Genomic DNA, 24,352 nt, shown 5'->3' with positions numbered 1-24,352 from the left:
GAACAGAATTGAAGACCCAGAGATGAACCCACACACCTATGGTCACTTGATCTTTGACAAGGGAGCTAAAACCATCCAGTGGAAAAAAGACAGCATTTTCAACAAATGGTGCTGGCACAACTGGCTGTTATCATGTAGAAGAATGCGAATTGATCCATTAGTATCTCCTTGTACTCAGGTCAAATATAAGTGGATTAAGGAACTCCACATAAAACCAGAGACACTGAAACTTATAGAGGAGAAAGTAGGGAAAAGCCTCGAAGATATGGGTACAGGGGAAAAATTCCTGAATAGAACAGCAATGGCTTGTGCTGTAAGATCGAGAATCGATAAATGGGACTTCATAAAATTGCAAAGCTTCTGCAAGGCAAAAGACACCGTCAATAAGACAAAAAGACCACCAACTTATTGGGAAAGGATCTTTACCTATCCCAAATTGGTCAGGGGACTAATATCCAATATATATAAAGAACTCAAGAGGGTAGACTCCATAAAATCAAATAACCCCATTAAAAAATGGGGCTCAGAACTGAACAAAGATTTCTTACCCGAGGAATACTGAATGGCAGAGAAGCACCTGAAAAAATGTTCAACATCCTTAATCATCAGGGAAATGCAAATCAAAACAACCCTGAGATTCAACCTCACATCAGTCAGAATGGCTAAGATCAAAAATTCAGGTGATAGCAGATGTTGGCGTGGATGTGGAGAAAGAGGAACACTCCTCCATTGTTGGTGGGATTGCAAGCTTGTACAACCACTCTGGAAATCAGTCTGGCGGTTCCTCAGAAAATTAGACATAGTACTACCGGAAGATCCAGCAATACCTCTTCTGGGCATATATCCAGAAGATGCCCCAACCGGTAAGAAGGACACATGCTCCACTATGTTCATAGCAGCCTTATTTATAATAGCCAGAAGCTGGAAAGAACCCAAATGCCCCTCAACAGAGGAATGGATACAGAAAATGTGGTACATTTACACAATGGAATACTACTCAGCTATTAAAAATAATGAATTTATGAAATTCCTAGGCAAATGGTTGGACCTGGAGGGCATCATCCTGAGTGAGGTAACCCAATCACAAAGGAACTCTCACAATATGTACTCACTGATAAGTGGATATTAGCCCAGAAACTTAGGATACCCAAGATATAAGATATAATTTGCCAAACACATTAAACTCAAGAGAACGAAGACCAAAGTGTGGACACTTTGCCCCTTCTTAGAATAGGAAACAAAACACCCATGGAATGAGTTACAGAGACAAAATCTGGAAGTGTGATGAAATGATGGACCATCTAGTGATTGCCATATCCAGAGATCCATCCCATGATCAGCTTCCAAACGCTGACACCATTGCATACACTAGCAAGATTTTGCTGAAAGGACCCAGATATAGCTGTCTCTTGTGAGACTATGCCAGGGCCTAGCAAACACAGAAATGGATGCTCACAGTCAGCTATTGAATGGACCACAGGGCCCCCAATGGAGGAACTAGAGAAAGCACCCAAGGAACTAAAGGGATCTGCAACCCTATAGGTGGAACAACAATATGAACTAAGCAGTACCCCGGAGCTCTTTTCTCTAGCTGCATATGTATCAAAAGATGGCCTAGTCGGCCATCATTGCAAAGAGAGGCCCATTGGATTGCAAACTTTATATGCCCCAGTACAGGGGAATGCCAGGGCCAAAAAGGGGGAGTGGGTGGGTAGGGGAGTGGGGGTGCGTGGGTATGGGGGACTTTTGGTATAGCATTGGAAATGTAAATGAGCTAAATACCTAATAAAAAATGGGGAAAAAAAAGATCTGGTGTTGTTAAACACACGGAGGTTTGGAGGGTGGCCTTTAATTTTTTTAATCACATAATATGTTGAATAATGTCAGTATGTGTGTGTGTGTGTGTGTGTGTGTGTGTGTGTGTGTGTGTGGTGTGTGTGTGTGTGTAAATGAGATGGTCCTTTTTAGTTTGTTTTTATTTAGCCTAGTTTATCCGAGATTTTCTGTTTTAACACTTTACTTTTCAAATGTCTCTACGTTTCTCTTTCTTCCACTCTCATTCTTATTCTCATTTCATAGAAATTGGTTCAGAAAGTGACCCACTTATCACAATGAATCCGACTGTCAATTCACTTGCCAAAGAAGTCCTGCAAGACTTTGTTAAACCCCTCGAACCTTATCATCTTTTCTCTACTAACCTAATTATGAGAATATTGATTTGTATCAACCTATGAACGTTTGGGGCTAAAACAAAACAAAACTACTTACGTGCAAGTTTGTCCTTATATGTAGAAATAATACAGATACAAACAGAGACGAGAGAAAGTGTCTTCGGCTCATGTCAGAACGCATTCTTTTGTCCCACAATATAATAAGACCCATTCTCCACTGCAGGTGAATTTTCTATCAGAGACCTCCTTGAATTCTGGCAACGCTTGACCATGGTCTGAGGCCACCTGCTCCATGGTGATTTATTTTTCTGGGAAAGGAGCTGTTGAATGAGAAGATGAAATGTTTAGTGCAACACACATAAAAATAATAGTGTATGAAGACTGGAAACCAGAGAGTTTTTAGCACCTCTTCTCTGCTCCATTGGAAACTTCAGCCCATTCTTCCATCTCTTGTATAGTTTGGGAGAGTAGACAAGTTATAAAACACAAGTATAGAAAATCAGAAGCAGACCATGCTGAGTGCAGTCTGGTGTATGGGTGCTTCCAGGATCTGCCCAGTTCCCTGAACCTTCTTTTCTTTTAATATTTATTCAATTTATTGTATGCATGTGAGTGCTTTGCTTACATGTATGTCTGTGTACTTATGACATGTGTACACAGTGCCTAGGGCAGTCAGAAGAGTCATTGGAACACCTAGAACTGAAGTTATTGTGAGTCACCATGTTGGTACTGGAAATTGAACCCAGGTCCTCTGTAAGAACAAGTGATCTTAAGTACTGAGCCATCTCTCCATCCCTATCCTGGACTGTCTTGTTTACTTCATCCTCAAAGTGGAGAAATACTTCCAGATACAGCAGGTGGATATAGCATGTGACAGATAAAGTGTCAGATAAGCAACATTTCATTCCCTTAAACTTTCTTTCTTTTTAATCCTTGGACATCTTTATTGAAACTTGATGGTTTTCTCTTCAGCATTGTTTGCTCTTTAAGAACAGAGAAAGACCCAGAAAATGAAGCCAGTGTTGTTATTACAAGTACCATTGAGAAGCGCAGGGAGTCTGGAAAAGAGGTTCACTTGAGCTCTGGGTCAGAGTGAAGAGGGACAAGATGCAAGGCAGAGGAGTAGTGAGCTATATGCAGATACATTCACATGACCAACAACATCGAACACTACCTCAGAGACAGTGATAAGAAAATGTAATCCCTTTATCCCCCTGTATGTCCTTCATCTCAAAATTTCTAACCATTATATTTGTAAGAATGTTGTGAATAAGAAATACAGATATGTCAATTAAAAAGAAACAGCACCAAATCTGCTTATGGCAGTGCCCATTACCATCAGCAACAGCCTGAGCAAATGAACAAGAAAGAAGAGCACTTTTAATCTGTCATCTGGAGTAGATGCTGAAGGTATTTCCTCCATAGAGTATTAAGAACAATTGTACTTATTGTTCACCAACCTCAAAAACAATAATGTTAACTTCCATAATGAACTGAAGACATAGTTTTCTTCTCTACTTTTTTTTTTAGTTGTGTAGCCCTTTATTAGCAACTAAAATAGAAGGTATCTGTTGTACAACATGGGTAGTAATTGTCTATAACTGGAGATTTCTTATATTCTAATACAGATCATTATAAATGCAATTTCTTTTATTAAAAAGCTTCCACCCTTTGTCTGTGTACAATTTGCAGAACTATTCTGAAAGCGTAATATATGTGTATGAATCTGAAAAGAGTGCAAATTTCAGATATGCTAAATGCTTTACAAGTCACTGTGTACCAGTTGGGCAAATATTTTGATTCCAGCTTTCCTTCCACTGCCCCAAATTAGAAAGCATTTTAAAAATGAGTTGAAATTAAGTAGGACTATACCTATTAGAAAAGAAGAGCGTTCTATCAGTCTGAGGTTTCAGAATCCCACCATACCAGAACCAACATCTTGGTAAAGGCTAGGCTGGATCCTGGACACAGTACAAGTCTGTGCAGGTGACATCCCTGCAGATCCAAGCTTCAATGGCCTGTGAGTGTTCCAGCTGCGTAACTGACTAAACTGTCTTGCCAGCTTCTATACTGGCTCGACTGGGCATAATTCAAAAAGGAAAAGCTCATATTCATTCCATTCTTCTGAAGCTCTGTGATCACATTTAATAACACCCTGATGGGGTGGTTTTCCCCATATAGTATTATGATATTTCTTCAAATAATTGCTAATAGATATGGATATAATTGTTCTATAATATTCCTACCCCCAGTGGCAGAAATCAGAAGAAACTACAAAGAGATCGCTAGGGTCCACTAGATATTTACTGAAGAGTTTTCCGAATTCCTGTTCTTCAGACTCACTCAGAGCTCCAACCAGTACAGGAATAGTGGTAAACTCATCTTTATGGGTAATAGATGGATCTACTTCTTTATAAGCATGGGCAGCACAAGCCCCACAGTATGTGTATCCTACATGGGGTGCAATAATGGCTCTAGCAGGTCTTTCGTAGACTGTACTTGTGAAAGCCAACCTTCTAGCTGGGCATTCAGCTGAGGTCCTGACACGGTGTACCAGCTCCCAGCGTGGTTGGCTTACTGTAAGACCACTCAGTTGGCAGCAGTGGAGACTTTACCGGGTGATGAGATGCCACAGGTCTCTCTATTCTTTAATATGATAAATTTAATAACTTCCCAAATAAGTACATACCAGATGCTCTAATAATTAAAATTCAATTTTTAGCAAAACTTTTTACATTTTCTCCATGTGCTCAATGATTAAATATTTATCAACTGAATCTAAGAGCTATCTGCTAATATCAGTGCCCAGAATACTTACTCCGGGCCTCCTAGGACATTTGCATTAGTAACAAGCTGCAGGAATGTGGTGGGATTTGAGGTCTGCTAGCTAGTAGCATATACTACTGAGGAGGCCATTCAGTCTTGCTCTTTGAAATATGAAAAGACATAAGAAATGTATCATGCGCTCCTTGTGCTGTCCTTGGCCCAGTATGCACCGTCAATCACTTATTTCTAAAAGCATCAATGCAGGCAGCAAGGCTTTCATTGGGGCCACAAGAGCAAGCATCTCTGAGGCTCATTAAAAAACAAGTGGAAGCAACACACACAGCATCCACTTTAAATGTAAATACAGCAAACTCACAGCGGGTATAAAGTACAATCAGAAACATTGCTACTCTGGGATTTTTTACTGCTGTCATCCATAAATCCTCATTATTAACTGCTGCTTTTATATTCATTTCATTGTAATTTGAAAGTAGTTGTATGTGCAAATACAGATTGGCCTTCATCTAAATAAAATTGTCAAGTTATAACAATTAGTGAAAAGAATGAAAACTGCTACATCAAGGCAGGTCACAAGCCAAGCCACTCATCATAAAGACTATTAAAATAGTTATTTACAATAAGTGCCAGTTCCCCACTTCCAACACAGTGTTAATTCTTTCATTAAGAGTGAGTCTTTACAAAGAAGAGAGAGCTTTACCTCACAACGTTTTAATTTTTGAAAACCTTTCCTTGAAAACAATTCTTTCCAAAGTAGATCTTCTTGTGTACTATGATCATCTCTCTTTTTGATCTGATAATATCCTACAAACACTCTCTGTGCTATGCTGACAGCTGCCAGATATGGGGAAGCTGAGCCCTACTCTGTCTGCCTATATTTTAAAATAACACAAAAGTCACTGAATGCCTTTGACATCAGACCTGCAATGGCCTTTTGCAGAAAATTATTTAGTAAATGAAAGCCATAGCTCCTTCTCCAAATGGAAATCTAACCCTCTAAAACTTCCTCTCTCTCTTCTGTTGTTCTCAATGACTGTCACAACAGACTTATAATCTATATTGCATATGGTTAGCAAATGTTAACTAAACCGTTGAAATCATTGGCAGACATTACTGGGTCTGTTTGGCTTTTGTTTTTTGCTTGCTTGTTTGTTGAGGAGGAAAGGACTGAAACCATTGCCATCACACAACCCAAATAAGCCTCAAACTTGCAACTCTCCCCTCTATTTCCTGAGTACTGAGATTGCACTTATGCGTCAGACGCTGGCCTTGTGTATTCTTCAAATTCACTAACAGGTTTGAATTTCCACTGACAACACCATTTCCATTTGCAGAGGAGGTTAACTCGATTTATTCCTCTAGAGATGTATGGCAGACAGGATAATGAACTATCCCTATAATGTTGTCTACAGTATAACAATTCCCAGACTCCATTGATGTATTGTTACCCCATATGGTAAGAACAATTTCACAGAAGCGATTCATTTAAACATTTCTTTCTTTTTCTAAAAAAATAAAATTTTATTAGATTTTTTAAATTTACATTTAAAATGTTATCCCCTCTCCTGGTCTCCCTCTGGAAACCCCTTCTCTTTAATCCCTCCCACCTCCCCCTACTCACCAGCCCACCCACTCCTACTTCCTGGCTGTGGCATTCCCCTACACTGGGGCATAGAGCCTTCACAGGACCAAAGGCCTCTCCTCCCATTGATGACTGCCTAGGCCATCCTCTGCTTCCTATGTAGCTGGAGCCTTGAGTCCCACCATGTGTAGTCTTTGGTTGGTGGTTTAATCCCTGGGAGCTCTGGGGTTACTGGTTAGTTCATATTGTTATTCCTCCTATGGAGCTGTAAACCCCTTCAACTCCTTGGGTAATTTCTCTATTTAGCTCCTTCTTCGGGGACCCTATGCTCAGTCCAATAGATGGCTGTGAGCACCTCCTTCTGTGTCTGTCAGGCACTGGCAGAGCCTCTCAGGGAACAGCTATATCAGGCTTCTGCCAAAAGCACTTGTTGGCATTCACAATAGTGTCTGGGTTTGGTGATTATATATAGGATGGATCCCTGGGTGGGGCAGTCTCTGGATGGTCACTCCTTCAGTCTCTACTTCACACTTTGCCTCTGTAACTCCTTCCATCGGTGTTTTGTTCTCCCTTCTAAGAAGGATCAAAGTATCTACACTTTGGTCCTCCTTCTTTCTTGAGTTTCATGTGCTTTGTGAATTCTCATTATCAAGGTTGACCCTTTTAAATGCAGAGTCCATGACCACAGGTGCTGGCCCTCTGAAAGTTTCACAGATTGTTAGTTTCAACAAAACCTTGGAATGTAAAATGAACACATCTTATGTTCCATCACGCACTAAAAGCCCATGAGGAATATATTTCAAACACTCCAATTTTAAAACTCCAAGTTTTGAATAAACATTTTAATGTTTCACATTTTGTATTTAGGTTCACAGTATACATCCAGTACTCCAAAGGGTTTGAGAGCTGGACTGTGTTTGGTAAGAATTGAAGCAAAAGAAATGGTAGTTATATAACTTTTTTTTTTTTTTTGCAAATGAATAGATATGTGACTTACTTAACCTTAGCATAGAACATTCAAATCACTCGTAGGTGGCTTTCTGTTTGTTCCTACATCTCCATCAGTTTTCTCATAAGCCAAGGATCCTTTGCAAGGACCCCACTTGCTTCATTTGTAAGTAAAACATTGAAAAACAGCTCCTCAGGTCACTTTCTAGCTGTAAATCAACACGTCCCCTTTATTCTATCCTTCCAACAAAATATACTGAGTGCTGTGCTCCCCTTAAGTTAGTCAATACTCACCTCGAAGTGGTGGTCACATGCCAAACATTGTTCTACGCTCAGAAATATAGTACTCAGGAGCAGACTCTCATGTCTCTGCTTTGAAGTGCTAGAAGAATGTGAAGGCAATAAACAAAATGGAATTAAGACCACTATAATATCAACTTACCTAATTACCACAAAAATAATTTTTATCAGAATAAAAAGGAAGAATCCATACCAAAATAGCAAGACTTTCAAAATGGCTCTCTCAACATTAACTATTCTTCATCCATAAGCTTTTTCTGGTCTTTAATATTTTTCACATAATATATTCTTATACATTAATTTTCTCAATTATAGTAGCTCTTTGTCTTGAATCTGCTTCTAAGTGAAGTTCCCTCCTGTATTATTTTGAAATGTAACTAGTTGTATGTATACTCTGTGACATGCTGTCAATTCTAGTACGATTTCTATGGTTTCTAAATTCATAGCAAGAAGCTAATATAACTAATGATGTTTAAAGCAGTAATCTAGCCATATAAACACTATATTTATAGTCATATTTCCTATTGCTGTTGTCCTATTGGGCGTCACTGATCCCAGTGATACCTGCTTATCAGAAGAGGCCAGATGTTTTACCAGAACCTTCAGAACCATTGTCCCCTTATGATGACTAAACAGTTGATATGACTAAACTCCTGATATAATCCAGGATGACCATATTTCCCCCTTTTATCTAAGGACTCTGACATTTAAAATAAAGTGTCTCTGAAATAGAACATTGTTTGCTCTGAGGCGGTGCCATTTTTGGCTCCAGACAACCGGCCACCTTCCTGTTCAGAGCACAGGTGTCTGCCCAGCCTGGAAGGCTTCTGCCTCAGGTTCCGCGGTAGCCACCTAGGTTCAGGGACTCCACAGAAAGTAGTCTACACAGGTGAGAGTGTGGACTACTGAAACAACGGCTTCTGTGACAGGCTAAAGCAACACAGCTTCTGGGAAAGATCCTGTTTTGGGCCTTCATCTTCGGCCAAGAGGACGTCCAAAAACCAGATAACTGTGCACCTTCCCTGAAAGAGGAGACCTTGCCTGCAGAGATTGCTCTGACCACTGAAACTCAGAGGAGAGAGCTTATCTCCCAGGTCTGCTGATAGAGGGTAACAAAATCACCAGAGGAACAATCTCTAAACAGAGACAACTATAACAACTAACTCCAGAGATTACCAAATGGTGAAAGGTAAACATAAGAATCTTACTAACAGAAACCAGGACCAGTCACCATCATCAGAACCCAGCACTCCCACTTCGCCCAGTCCAGGGCACCCCAACACACCTGAAAAGCTAGACCTGGATTTAAAAGCATATCTCATGATGATGGTAGAGGACATCAAGAAGGACTTAAATAACTCACTTAAAGAAATACAGGAGAACACTGCTAAACAAGTAGAAGACATTAAAGAGGAAACACAAAAATCCCTTAAAGAATTGCAGGAAAACATAACCAAACAGGTAGAAGACATTAAAGAGGAAACACAAAAATCCCTTAAAGAATTGCAGGAAAACATAACCAAACAGGTAGAAGACATTAAAGAGGAAACACAAAAATCCCTTAAAGAATTGCAGAAAAACACAACCAAACAGGTGATGGAATTGAATAAAACCATCCAACACCTAAAAAGGGAAGTAGACACAATAAAGAAAACACAAAGTGAGGCAAAGCTGGAGATAGAAACCCTAGGAAAGAAATCTGGAACCATAGATGCGAGCATCAGCAACAGAATACAAGAGATGGAAGAGAGAAACTCAGGTGCAGAAGATTCCATAGAGAACATCGACACAACAATCAAAGAAAATGGAAAATGCAAAAAGATCCTAACTCAAAATATCCAGGAAATCCAGGACACAATGAGAAGACCAAACCTACGGATAATAGGAGTGGATGAGAATGAAGATTTTCAACTCAAAGGACCAGCAAACATCTTCAACAAAATTATTGAAGAAAACTTCCCAAATCTAAAGAAAGAGATGCCCATGAACATACAAGAAGCCTACAGAACTCCAAATAGACTGGACCAGAAAAGAAATTCCTCCTGACACATAATAATCAGAACAACAAATGCACTAAATAAAGATAGAATACTAAAAGCAGTAAGGGAAAAAGGTCAAGTAACATATAAAGGCAAGCCTATCAGAATTACACCAGATTTTTCACCAGAGACTATGAAAGTCAGAAGAGCCTGGACAGATGTTATACAGACACTAAGAGAACACAAATTCCAGCCCAGGCTACTATACCCAGCCAAACTCTCAATTACCATAGATAGAGAAACAAAAGTATTCCACAACAAAACCAAATTCACCCATTATCTCTCCACGAATCCAGCCCTTCAAAGGATAATAACAGAAAAAAAAAAAAAAAAAAAAACCAATACAAGGACGGGAACCATGCCCTAGAAAAAACAAGAAGGTAATCCCTCAACAAAACTAAAAGAAGACAGCCACAAGAACAGAATGCCAACTTTAACAACAAAAATAACAGGGAGCAACAATTTCTTTTCCTTAATATCTCTTAATATCAATGGACTCAACTCCCCAATAAAAAACATAGACTAGCAAACTGGCTACACAAACAAAACCCAACATTTTGCGGCTTACAGGAAACTCATCTCAGAGAAAAAGATAGACACTACCTCAGAATGAAAGGCTGGAAAACAATTTTCCAAGCAAATGGTATGAAGAAACAAGATGAAGTAGCCATTCTAATATCTAACAAAATCAACTTCCAACCCAAAGTCATCAAAAAAGACAAGGAGGGGCACTTCATACTCATCAAAGGTAAAGTCCTCCAAGAGGAACTCTCAATTCTGAATATATATGCTCCAAATACAAGGGCAGCCACATTCATTAAAGAAATTTAGTAAAGCTCAAAGCACACATTGTACCTCACACAATAATAGTGGGAGACTTCAACACACCACTTTCATCAATGGACAGATCATGGAAACAGAAACTAAACAGGGACACAGTGAAACTAACAGAAGTGGTGAAACAAATGGACTTAACAGATATCTACAGAACATTTTATCCTAAAACAAAAGGATATGCCTTCTTCTCAATACCTCACAGTACCTTCTCCAAAATTGACCACATAATTTGTCACAAAACAAGCCTCAACATATACAAAAATATTGAAATTGTCCCATGCACCCTATCAGATCACCATGGACTAAGGCTGATCTTCAATAACAAAATAACTAATAGAAAGCCAACATTCACATGGAAACTGAACAACACTCTTCTCAATGATACCTTGGTCAAGGAAAGAATAAAGAAAGAAATTAAGGACTTTTTGGAGTTTAATGAAAATGAAGCCACAACATACCCAAACTTATGGAAAACAATGAAAGCATTCCTAAGAGGAAAACTCATAGCTCTGAGTGCCTCCAAAAAGAAACTAGAGAGAGCACACATTAGCAACTTGACAACACACCTAAAAGCTCTAGAACAAAAGGAAGCAAATTCACCCAAGAGGAGTAGAAGGCAGGAAATAATCAAACTCAGGGGTGAAATCAACCAAGTGGAAACAAGAAGAACTATTCAAAGAATTAACCAAAAGAGCAGTTGGTTCTTTGAGAAAATCAACAAGATAGATAAACCCTTAGCCAGACTCACTAGAGGGCACAGGGAAAGCATCCTAATTAACAAAATCAAAAATGAAAAGGGAGACATAACAACAGATCCTGAAAAAATCCAAAACACCATCAGATCCTTCTACAAAAGGCTATAGTCAACAAAACTGGAAAACCTGGATGAAATGGACAAGTTTCTAGACAGATACCAGGTACCAAAGCTAAAACAAGATCAGGTTAATGATCTAAACAGTCCTATATCCCCTAAAGAAATAGAAGCAGTCATTAATAGTCTCCCAACCAAAAAAAAGCCCAGGACCAGATGGGTTCAGTGCAGAGTTCTATCAGACCTTCAAAGAAAACCTAATTCCAGTTCTTCACAAACTATTCCACAAAATAGAAACGGAAGGTACTCTACCCAACTAATTCTATGAAGCCACAATTACTCTGATACCTAAACCACAAAAAGACCCAACAAAGATAGAGAACTTCAGACCAATTTCCCTTATGAATATCAATGCAAATATCCTCAATAAAGTTCTTGCTAACCGAATCCAAGAACACATCAAAACAATCATCCATCCTGACCAAGTAGGTTTCATCCCAAGGATGCAGGGATGGTTCAATATACGGAAATCCACCAACGTAATCCAGTATATAAACAAACTGAAAGACAAAAACCACATGATCATCTCGTTAGATGCTGAGAAAGCATTTGACAAAATCCAACACCCATTCATGATAAAAGTCTTGGAAAGATCAGGAATTCAAGGCCCATACCTAAACATGATAAAAGCAATCTACAGCAAACCAATAGCCAACATCAAAGTAAATGGTGAGAAGCTGGAAGCAATCCCACTAAAATCAGAGACTAGACAAGGCTGTCCACTCTCACCCTACCTATTCAACATTGTACTTGAAGTCCTAGCCAGAGCAATTAGACAACAAAAGGAGATCAAGGGGATACAAATTGGAAAGGAAGAAGTCAAATTATCACTTTTTGCAGATGATATGATATTATATATAAGTGACCCTAAAAATTCCACCAGAGAACTCCTAAGCCTGATAAACAGCTTCAATGAAGTAGCTGGATATAAAATTAACTCAAACAAGTCAATGGCCTTTCTATACACAAAGGATAAACAGGCTGAGAAAGAAATTAGGGAAACAACACCCTTCTCAATAGTCACAAATAATATAAAATACCTTGGCGTGACTCTAACTAAGGAAGTGAAAGATCTGCATAATAAGAACTTCAAGTCTCTGAAGAAAGAAATTAAAGAAGATCTCAGAAGATGGAAAGATCTCCCATGCTCATGGATTTGCAGGATCAACATTGTAAAAATGGCTATCTTGCCAAAAGCAATCTACAGATTCAATGCAATCCCCATCAAAATTCCAACTCAATTCTTCAACGAATTAGAAAGGGCAATCAGCAGATTCATCTGGAATAACAAAAAACCTAGGATAGCAAAAACTCTTCTCAAGGATAAAAGAACCTCTGGTGGAATCACCATGCCGGACCTAAAGCTGTACTACAGAGCAATTGTGATAAAAACTGCATGGTATTGGTATAGTGACAGACAAGTAGACAAATGGAACAGAATTGAAGACCCAGAGATGAACCCACACACCTATGGTCACTTGATCTTTGACAAGGGAGCTAAAACCATCCAGTGGAAAAAAGACAGCATTTTCAACAAATGGTGCTGGCACAATTGGCTGTTATCCTGTAGAAAAATGCGAATTGATCAATTCCTATGTCCTTGTACTAAGGTCAAATCTAAGTGGATTAAGGAACTCCACATTAAACCAGAGACACTGAAACTTATAGAGGAGAAAGTAGGGAAAAGCCTCGAAGATATGGGTACAGGGGAAAAATTCCTGAATAGAACAGCAATGGCTTGTGCTGTAAGATCGAGAGAATTGATAAATGGGACCTCATAAAATTGCAAAGCTTCTGCAAAGCAAAAGACACCGTCAATAAGACAAAAAAGCCACCAACAGATTGGGAAAGGATCTTTACCTATCCCAAATCGGATAGGGGAGTAATATCCAATATATATAAAGAACTCAAGAAGGTGGACTCCAGAAAATCAAATAACCCCATTAAGAAATGGGGCTCAGAGCTGAACAAAGAATTCTCACCTGAGGAATACCGAATGGCTGAGAAGCACCTGAAAATATGTTCAACATCCTTAATCATCAGGGAAATGCAAATCAAAACAACCCTGAGATTTCACTTCACTCCAATCAGAATGGCTAAGATCAAAAATTCAGGTGACAGCAGATGCTGGCAAGGATGTGGAGAATGAGGAACACTCCTCCAGTGTTGGGGGGATTGCAAGCTTGTAGAACCACTCTGGAAATCAGTCTGGTGGTTCCTCAGAAAATTGGACATAGTACTAATGGAAGATCCCACAATACCTCTCCTGGGCATATATCCAGAAGATATCCCAACAGGTAAGAAGGACACATGCTCCACTATGTTCATAGCAGCCTTATTTATAATAGCCAGAAGCTGGAAAGAACCCAGATGCCCCTCAACAGAGGAATGGATACAGAAAATGTGGTACATTTACACAATGGAGTACTACTCAGCTATTAAAAAATGAATTTATGAAATTCCTAGGCAAATGGATGGACCTGGAGGGTATCATCCTGAGTGAGGCAACCCAATCACAAAGGAACTCTCACAATATGTACTCACTGATAAGTGGATATTAGCCCAGAAACTTAGGATACCCAAGATATAAGATACAATTTGCTAAACGCATGAAATTCAAGAAGAACGAAGACCAAAGTGTGGACACTTTGCCCCTTCTTAGAAATGGGAACAAAACACCCATGGAAGGAGTTAGAGAGACAAAATTTGGAGCTGTTACGAAAGGATGGACCATCTAGTGATTGCCATATGCAGGGATCCATCCCATAATCAGCTTCCAAACGCTGACACCATTGCATACACTAGCAAGATTTTGCTGAAAGGACCCAGATATAGCTGTCTCTTGTGAGACTATGCTGGGGCCTAGCAAACACAGAAGTGGATGATCACAGTCAGCTATTGGATGGATCACATGGCCCCCAATGGAGGAGCTAGAGAAATTACCCAAGGAGCTAAAGGGAACTGCAACCTTATAGGTGGAACAACAATATGAACTAACCAGTACCCCGGAGCTCTTGACTCTAGCTGCATATGTATCAAAAGATGGCCTAGTCGGCCATCATTGCAAAGAGAGGCCCATTGGACTTGCAAACTTTATATGCCCCAGTACAGGGAAACCCCAGGACCAAAAAGCGGGAGTGGGTGGGTAGGGGATTGGGGGGGTGGGTATGGGGGACTTTTGGGATAGCATTGAAAATGTAAACGAGGAAAATACCTAATTAAAAAAAAAAGAAATAGAACATTGTTATACCTATGTCTTTTCAAATGACAAATTTGTCCATATAAAATTTGTAACACCCACATTAGGGTGTAGAACAATGGGCTTCTTGATTCTCCATCAAGTGCATTCATCTTGATTCTGAAAGAAGACCTAATTTTGCTTAAACACAAATAAAGCAGAAAGCTGATGAGGACCCCATACTCTTTCTGTGTCTTGCTTTTGTTATGTTGCTTCATACCAATGTAGCTGGGATTCTATAGCTTAGGTATTATTTATTGTTGAAACTCTGACATGGCTTCATTATACAAATGCATGACTTAGATCATTAACATTGGTATTGTGCAACTATTTAGAGACCTGAATTTCTTATGCCATTTATCAGACAAAATCTAAGGATATGGGAAGAAAGGAATAGCAGAGGTTGCTTGTTTTCATGTGTTTCATGGTTGTAATGCATCTGCTGTGGGTGCTTGTTTCTTAAAATGTTAACAATACCCAAGACTTTCAACATATCTGGGGGCTGGGGTTAAGGGGATCGATCAAGTAAAAATGAAGAAATTTGAAATCTGTGCTGGCCACTAGCTGCATGTGACTTTTGAGCTGTTAAAAATGTGGCTAAAGTTAAAAGATACTGTTAGCTTAAAGTAGTCAACAACCTTCAAATTTGAGAATAAAATAAAACAGTAACTTCATGCTGAAATTGTATTTTAAATATTTGATAAATCTATCATTAAAATTACTTTTACTTTTTTCTTTTTACTTTTGCCTGGAGGTATTAGAAAATTTGAGGTTGCACCCAAGATCCACAGTATCTTCTGAATAGTGAATGTAGTTTAGTTTCTAGACACTCCAGAAGGATATAGGCCATTCGTTAAAGGGAACCTCAGCCCTTACTGAGTCCTAACAGACTTCCTAGTGTGACTATTAAATTCATTTAAATCTAACGTCCCACAAATTCATCCACTCTGAATTAAGATTCTATTTAGCCTCCCTTTATTCTAAAGCAGCTAATGTGAAAGTGTCTTTCATACTTTGGACATTCCTCCCCAGGAAGTACATTAGCATTTTAATTCTAGGGCATCAGTCTATCCTTTTCAGAAGATAAATGGATGTCAAAATGCATTGCAGTCATTTAGATCGATATCATGAACTCTTGTAAGGGCTTTATGAAGATGACAAAATTAGGGTCATTCAATTTTTGGCTTATTTTAGGTCAAAGATATAGAATGTAAGGTCTTGAGAAAATCTGGAAATAATCCCCAAATAAACATTTTATGTCATGTTACATAGTTTGTGATATGTAGTGTCATACTTAGAATGATATCCCTAACATATGTAACTGTACAATAGCATTAGATACCCATTGGGAATATGTCTACTCTTTTACAAAAGAACTTAATTTGATGAACACTGGCCCTTAGCTCACTTTCTCTTTTTATACAATATGGCATTTGGTCTCAGGGAATGTTCACCATAACTAGGTACGTGTCCTCATGTCAATTAACTTAAAGTCGAGGATCCTTTAGACATACCCAAAGATTTGTCTGCTAGGTAATATTATTTTTCCTGCTCATGCTTATTGAAGTAAATCATTACAAAATTTTGTATCAACTGTCCAGTTAGATCAAGCTTCACCATAGCCATCGCTGATTCCCCCAGACATAAACAGCTTTTAAAATGCCTTAAATGGGAGTAATTGCTACTTTATTTGATCAACAAAACATATCTTTGTAACAGGAAAACCCTTTTCCACTTGGCAAAGTTCTAATTAGCATTATTCTGCTTTATCCAGAATGTCTATAGTCCAACACTTAAATTTCTTAACTACAATTAGGAAAGTACATGAAATTATTTTTAAATCTGAAGTGGCCCCACTGATAATTTTTACATACAAAATGTATTTACTTCTTAATTATAGGTTTTATTATTTAAAACAAATTTTAAATGTACATATATTTTGATAGTTTTTCCTTCTACCAAGTCCTTCCAGATCCTCTCCCTGTCCCTAACATACCCAACCTTGAGTTCTTTTTTCAATAACCAAAAACTCAACACAACAGGAAAAACACACAAACCAAGAAAATGAAACAAAGCCATACCCAAAAGGAAAGAAAAAGAAATCTATCAAACTGTAACCAAATAACAAAATAATACCCTATGTGCACGCACACACACACACAAACACACACACACACACACACACACACACACACACATGCCCCAAGTAAACAAAAAACAATGACAACAAGAAAAACCTGTGGAGTCCATTATATGTTGGTCAAGTATTCCTGAACATGAAGCCTGTCCCGGAATGGCTGATGTACCTATTGTCACTCAATCAGAGAGAAAACTGAATTTCCCTGTCCCAGAAGGGATGGGTGTTAGTTTAGATATTGACCTCCCAAAGTGGCTAGGTTTATATTCATTCATTCATTCATTCATTCATTTTGTAAAATATGATTAGACAAAAAAACTGTAACATTGAAGTTGGACAAAAACCAATATAAGAAAAAGAGCCCAAGAAAAGACACAAGAATCAGACTCAGTTGCTCCATATTTAGGAATCCCATAAAAACACTAAGCTAGAAGCCATGTGTATGTGATGTGATGTGATGTGTGTGTGTGTGTGTGTGTGTGTGTGTGTGTGTGTGTGTGCACGCGCAGAGGACCTGCAGACCCATGCAGGCCACCCCATGCATATGGCTTCTATCTCTGTGAGGTAAAATGAACTTTGTTTTTTTCTGATTTAGCCAGCCCCTCTGGCTCTTACACTTTTTTTTCCTCCTTTTTTGTAGATTGCCCTGAGCCCTTAGGGGCTGCATTTGATGAAAATATGCCTTTTAGGGCTGAGTATTCTAAGGTCCCTCATGCTCTTCCCAGTGTCTGACCATGCATCTCTATTTTTGTTTTCATCTGCTGCAAGAGGAAGCTTCCCTGATGATAGCTGAACATGACATTGATTTATGAGTATAGCAGAATATTATTAGGAGTCATTTTATCACTACAGATTTCTTTTGTTTTTGTTTTTTTTTTTCCTTTTTTTTCAGACTAGTATTATTTGGGTTTTCCCTATGTTGCTGGGCAATTTGGTATCAGGTTCTTGGTCACCCAAACAATATTTGGTAGGGATTCCATCTTGTGGAGTGGGCTTTATGTCAAATCAGTTGTTGGTTGTTCACTCCCACCAACTTTGTGCCACCTTTACACTAGTATATCTTGCAGACAGTATATCACTGTAGATAAAGTGTTTGTGACTGCCTTGGTGTTTATGTTTCTCTTTTGATAGTGTGCAAAGTACCATTTTGTACCAAAGATGTGAGAATGTATGAAGGTGTGAAGGCTCTATATAGGCACTGGCTTAACATCTCCATCTTCAATGAGTTGTGTAGGTGTTGACATCAGCTGGGATATGTGTTTGTGGAGAGTGAACTGTTGTCTTGGAAACAGCCCAGGGTTGCTGGCGATTCTGATTGGCCCACTTTTAGCCAACAATTAAATTAGATATACCAAATCCCAGTACTGGGAAGCTTCGTGTGGGGATAAGAGATCACCAGTTGGGTTTATATCTCTGCACAATTTGGCAATTTTATTTAGATCATCTTCACATATGTATAGATTTTAGGAAATGTCTATTAAATTGACTGTATTAGGTTCCTCAAGTGCACCTTAATTTTAGCTTTCTCTCCCTGTATTACCTTCCACAATAACATCTTCTCTTCCCCTCCCCACTTGATCCTCTCATTCCAGCACCCCACCCCAGTCATCCAAATCAATTTATTTATTTCCCTTACCTAAAGATATCTGTGTCTTTACTGCTCAACATCTATACTACTATACATCTATACTACTCAACGTCTACCCTCTGGGGCCCTATGAATTATAGCTTGATTATCATTGACTTAACATCTAATATCCACATATAAATGACTGCATACCATACTCATCTTTATAAATGTGGGATGTGTCTCTCAGGATAAGTTTTTTCTAGTTCCATCCATTTGCTTACAAATATCATGGTGTCATATTTTTAATGGCTGAGTGATACATCAAATGTCTAAATGTACAATTTCCTTATCCAGTCTTCTGTTGAGGGGTGATTCTTGTTTCCAACTTCTGGTTATTATGAATAGAACAGCAACAAACTTGGTTGAGTAAGTGTCTATACAATAGGAGGAAGTATTCTTTGTGTATATGACTAAGAGTGCTATAGCTAAATATTGAGGTAGATCGATTGGCATCTTCCTGAACCACAGCAACACTGTTTTCCATAAAAGCTATAGAAATTTGCACTCCCACCAGCAATGGATGAATGTTTTCTCACTCTTCTTTCTCCCCAGCATGAGCTGTTACTTGTTTGATTAACCTTAGCCACTCTAATAGATGAAAGATGAGATTTCAAAGCAGTTTGATTTGCATTTCCCTGATAGTAAGGGATGCTGAACAGTTCCTTGAGTGTTCCTCGGCCACTTGAGATTCCTCTATTGAGAATTCTCTGTAGCCCATTTTTAAATGTGATTATTTATTTTCTTGATATCTAGTTTCTTGTGTTCTTTATATATTTTGTATATTAGCCTTCTATCAGATTTGTAGTTGGTAAAAATCTTTTTCTATCCTGTCAAGATGACAAAATTTGTCACCGCAAACGATATCTAAACTACAGTGTCTCCTGCTACTTTTCTGAGTATCTCTTAATGGTATGAAGAGAAAATTTCTATCTCATAAAAAGAAATTATCATACATAATATAGCAAAAGGAAAAAGATCTATTCAACCGCATAAACATTTTTATTCATAATAGTAATTTAAAATAAAAATTAGCTTATGTATTTTCTGTGTTCTTTACTATTTTCTTTTCTTGCTCTTCAGCAATCTCAGAAGGCTTGTTATCCTACTCTAAAGCTTAGCTTTTCTTCCTTGGAATTTCTACACTTACTGCTAAGCACCTAATATTGTTGCATTGATTGCTTAATCTATTCTCTAAACCAGTCAGCCCTTTTCACCTTCATCAAAGAATGGTTCCATATGTTACCACAGATCCTGAGCTAAATTGTCACTTTCTGGGTAGCATCACCAACAAAGTCCTCTAACATCTAGTTCCGTGTAGCTCGATAAGAACTAAAAGATATTCATGCATGTGGCAATGAGAGCCTTATATCAAACAATCTTAAATAAGGAATAGACTCCAAAAATAAACCCCAGTGGTTTCAGACTGAGAGAACAAGCAGGCAACTCATCAAGGGAAGGAAGAACTGACTAAAATGATCATGAACAAAACACACAGGAAGCCTGGTGGCTGCAGGGCACCAAACAGATTCTAGAACACTAAGGAATATTCAGCTAAATGGCCAAGAATGTTTACATCTGCATCTGGCCCAGTGCTATAGAAAATCAAAGTACTAGAACAAAAAAAGGCATTAATAATTGTGGGGATAATATTAAGCAGTGTTATAATACTAAAACATAAAAAATCAGAGACAAATTAAAAAAATTCATAGAGAGGAAAGATTCCAATTATAGGGGGAGTCTTGTTTTCTATGCTTTTAAACCTTATTTTTTATGGAGACAGAAATCATTAGAAAGTTTGAAAAAAAGAAATACAACTCAATTTTCCTTTTTAATTGATTGCTCTAGATGTAGTATGGAGGAGGTTAATAGAATAACAATAGAACCATAGAAGTCTGTGTGTAAAAGAGTTCAAGAAGCTGGACTCCAGAAATTCAAATAACCTCATTAAAAAATGGGGTACAGAGCTAAACAAAGAATTCTCAACTGAGGAATACCGAAGGGCTAAGAAGCACCTGAAAATATGTTCAACATCCTCAATCATCAAGGAAATGCAAATCAAAACAACCCTGAGATTCCACCTCACACCAGTCAGAATGGCTAAGATCAAAAATTCAGGTGACAGCAGATGCTGGCAAGGATGTGGAGAAAGAGGAACACTCCTCCATTGCTGGTGGGATTGCAAGCTTGTACAACCACTCTGGAAATCAGTATGGTGGTTCCTCAGAAAATTGGACATAGTGCTACTGGAAGATCCAGCAATACCTCTCCTGGGCATATACCCAGAAGATGTTTTAACTGGTAATAAGGACACATGCTCCACTATGTTCATTGCAGCCTTATTTATAATAGTCAGAAGCTAGAAAGAACCCAGATGTCCCTCAACAGAGGAATGGATACAGAAAATGTAGTACATTTACATAATGGAGTACTACTCAGCTATTAAAAACAATGAACTCATGAAATTCTTAGGCAAATGGATGTATCTGGAGGATATCATCCTTAGTGAGGTAACCCAATCACAAAAGAAGTCACTTGATATGCACTCAATGATAAGTGGATATTAGCCCAGAAACTTAGAATACCCAAGATACAATTTGCAAATCACAAGAAAATCAAGAAGAAGGAAGACCAATGTGTGACACTTCATTCCTCCTTAGAATAGGGAACAAATTACCTATGGAAGGAGTTACAGAGACAAAGTTTGGAGCTGAGATGAAAGGATGGACCATTCAGAAACTGCCCCACCTGGGGATCCATCCCATAATCAGCCACCAAACGCAGACACTGTTGCATATGCTAGCAAGATTACGCTGAAAGGACCCTGATATAGCTGTCTCTGGTGAGGCTATGCCAGTACCTGGAAAATATAGAAGTGGATGCTCATTATCATCTATTGGATGGAATGCAGGGCCCCCAATAGAGGAGCTAGAGAAAGTACCCAAGGAGCTAAAGGGGTCTGCAACCCTATAGATAGAACAAAAATTTGAACTAATCAGTACCCCCAGAGCTCATGTGTCTAGATGTATATGTAACAGAAGATGGCCTAGTCAGCCATCACTGGGAAGAGAGGCCCCTTGGTCTTGCAAACTTTATATGCCCCAGTACAGGGGAACACCAGGGCCAAGAAGTGGGTGGGTAAGGGAGCAGGGCGGGGGGGGGGGGTATAGGGGACTTTCAGGATAGCATTTGAAATGTAAATGATGAAAATATCTAATAAAAATTGAAAAAAATGAAGTCTGTGTAATAAAGAAAAGTAGAAGATCCTGCATAAAAATGGGACAAACATAAAGATATTTTTATAGCAGTGGACAACTACTAGAATGACTATATTGCTATCCTACGTTTCCATATCAGATGGCAGCAAAGAAGAGAGATTTATGACATGTTTGGAAACAAAACAGATTCTTCTCTTCAGCTTAGTGGAATTGTCTACTGAAGAGTTTAAAATGTTTTATTTTCAAATGATCCCAGTTGGAGCCCCTTACATGAGGAGTTCAGCTATAGACAAAAGACTGAGGCACCACTGCACATTTGTATTTGTTTACTATTTGGGTATAGAAGTAAAGTCACACAGATAATATGACTAGGTGATCTTATATCTATATGCTTACAATGGTAGGATGCATCATATAGGTCCAAAACTTGGACACAGGTCTACAACGAATTGCATGTCCCCTGCACCAAGATTTTTGTTTCTAAGTGTCCTGAAAGAAAAAGATGCAATCATCTTTATAAACATTGCTGAATTCCAGAAGTGAACCAGGGAACATGCTATTGCATATATTCTCCATTGGTTTAATGATATAAAAGTACTTTAAAGCATATAAGAAGGACATCAAAAGGTTAGAGGAGCTAATCTGAAAAAGCTCCTCATGAGCTTATTATTTAAATGAAAAATAGCAATGGCTTGCACTATAACAGACTACAAGGAGCATCCCTGAGTCCACACTGATATATATCAATCACTTAATTTATCACCTGGTAAGAGGCCACATGTTCCGCACAGAATTTTAATAATAGAGTCAGAGAAATGAGTGGAATCCAAAAATCACCATGAGATCAAAACTATAGCAGATAAAACTTTTCCCAGAAACTTTTATCAATGGGGGTTAAAATGAATGAATGAACATTTCAAGAGAAACATGTTATATGCTTCTTGAGTTCATTCCTTCTAAGCTATTTCTAAAGTAAAAAAGTAAAAACATAGTGGCTCTGTGGTGGGAAAGACCTGGCAGACATTTCCTGAACTTAAAAATAAAGGCCAAGATAACAAGTAATAGGACAGCAATGGCTTCAGCCCGTTTATGTGGGTTACCAAAAAGGGAATAATAATCTTTTGTGGTGTTATTGCCAAGGACATATGACATCAGCATAATCATAGGAAAAGAAACAAATTGAGGAATATTTTATAAAAATAACTCACAAGTGTTATACTCTTTTACAATGCCGCACTGAGGGAAAAATATGGAAGTGATACAGATTAGAGGACACTGAGGAGACCCAGGGCCTGCACTGGGTTTTAGAGCAGATAAAGGATGTTTGTGAAAGAGACATGAAAAGGTAAAAGAAGTATAATTCAATTTGTGTAACACAGCAACATCAATTTTCTAGGTTGGATATGTGTGCTATACAAGTACATACCGAGATTATATACTTAATCTTGTTATGTAAAATGTTAACACCATGGAAACCTGAATGAAGGGAACACAGGAACTTTATGGTTTATTTTTGCAAGGTCCCTGATACCTTAAAATTATTTCTATGGGGGTCGCCATCTTGGTCCGGGACCCGCCGAACTTAGGAAATTAGTCTGAACAGGTGAGAGGGTGCACCAGAGAACCTGACAGCTTCTGGAACAGACAGAAGCACAGAGGCGCTGAGGCAGCACCCTGTGTGGGCCGGGGACAGCCGGCCACCTTCCAGACCGGAGGACAGGTGCCCGCCCGGCTGGGGAGGCGGCCTAAGCCACAGCAGCAGCGGTCACCATCTTGGTCCGGGACCCGCCGAACTTAGGAAATTAGTCTGAACAGGTGAGAGGGTGCGCCAGAGAACCTGACAGCTTCTGGAACAGACAGAAGCACAGAGGCGCTGAGGCAGCACCCTGTGTGGGCCGGGGACAGCCGGCCACCTTCCGGACCAGAGGACAGGTGCCCGCCCGGCTGGGGAGGCGGCCTAAGCCACAGCAGCAGCGGTCGCCATCTTGGTCCGGGACCCGCCGAACTTAGGAAATTAGTCTGAACAGGTGAGAGGGTGCGCCAGAGAACCTGACAGCTTCTGGAACAGGCAGAAGCACAGAGGGGCTGAGGCAGCACCCTGTGTGGGCCGGGGACAGCCGGCCACCTTCCGGACCGGAGGACAGGTGCCCGCCCTGCTGGGGAGGCGGCCTAAGCCACAGCAGCAGCGGTCACCATCTTGGTTCCGGGACTCCAAGGAACTTAGGAATTTAGTCTGCTTAGGTGAGAGTCTGCACCACCTGGGAACTGCCAAAGCAACACAGTGTCTGAGAAAGGTCCTGTTTTGGGCCTTCTTCTTCGGCCAGGAGGAGGTCCAAATACAAGATATCTGCGCACCTTCCCTGTAAGAGAGCTTGCCAGCAGAGAGTGCTCTGAGGACTGAAACTCAGAGGAGAGAATCTGTCTCCCAGGTCTGCTGATAGACGGTAACAGAATCACCAGAAGAACAATCTCTAAACAGAGTCAACTATAACTACTAACTCCAGAGATTACCAGATGGCGAAAGGTAAACGGAGGAATCTTACTAACAGGAACCAAGACCACTCACCATCACCAGAACCCAGCACACCCACTTCGCCCAG

At 39.2% G+C, this 24,352-nt stretch overlaps 1 long non-coding RNA gene and 1 pseudogene across 1 annotated transcript in view; both read right to left on the bottom strand.

Annotated features, from left to right (window-relative positions):
• Positions 1-2,274: 2,274 nt before the first annotated feature.
• Positions 2,275-24,352, bottom strand: part of Gm34048 — a 159,106-nt gene continuing 137,028 nt past the window's right edge. Inside the window, exons 3-4 of the long non-coding RNA XR_375704.3 lie at positions 7,780-7,867; positions 2,275-2,491 (exon numbers count right to left, since the gene is read on the bottom strand). This is a non-coding gene — a long non-coding RNA (predicted gene, 34048). The remainder of the gene's footprint in view (positions 2,492-7,779; positions 7,868-24,352) is intronic.
• Positions 4,185-4,766, bottom strand: Gm18382 (predicted gene, 18382; annotated as a pseudogene).

The sequence above is a fragment of the Mus musculus genome, chromosome 3 (assembly GCF_000001635.26).
Source record: "Mus musculus strain C57BL/6J chromosome 3, GRCm38.p6 C57BL/6J".
In the NCBI taxonomy this organism is placed as follows: Eukaryota; Metazoa; Chordata; class Mammalia; order Rodentia; family Muridae; genus Mus; species Mus musculus.
The sequence above is the reverse complement of the archived record's forward strand: the minus strand, read 5'-3'. Positions and strand labels throughout refer to the sequence as shown.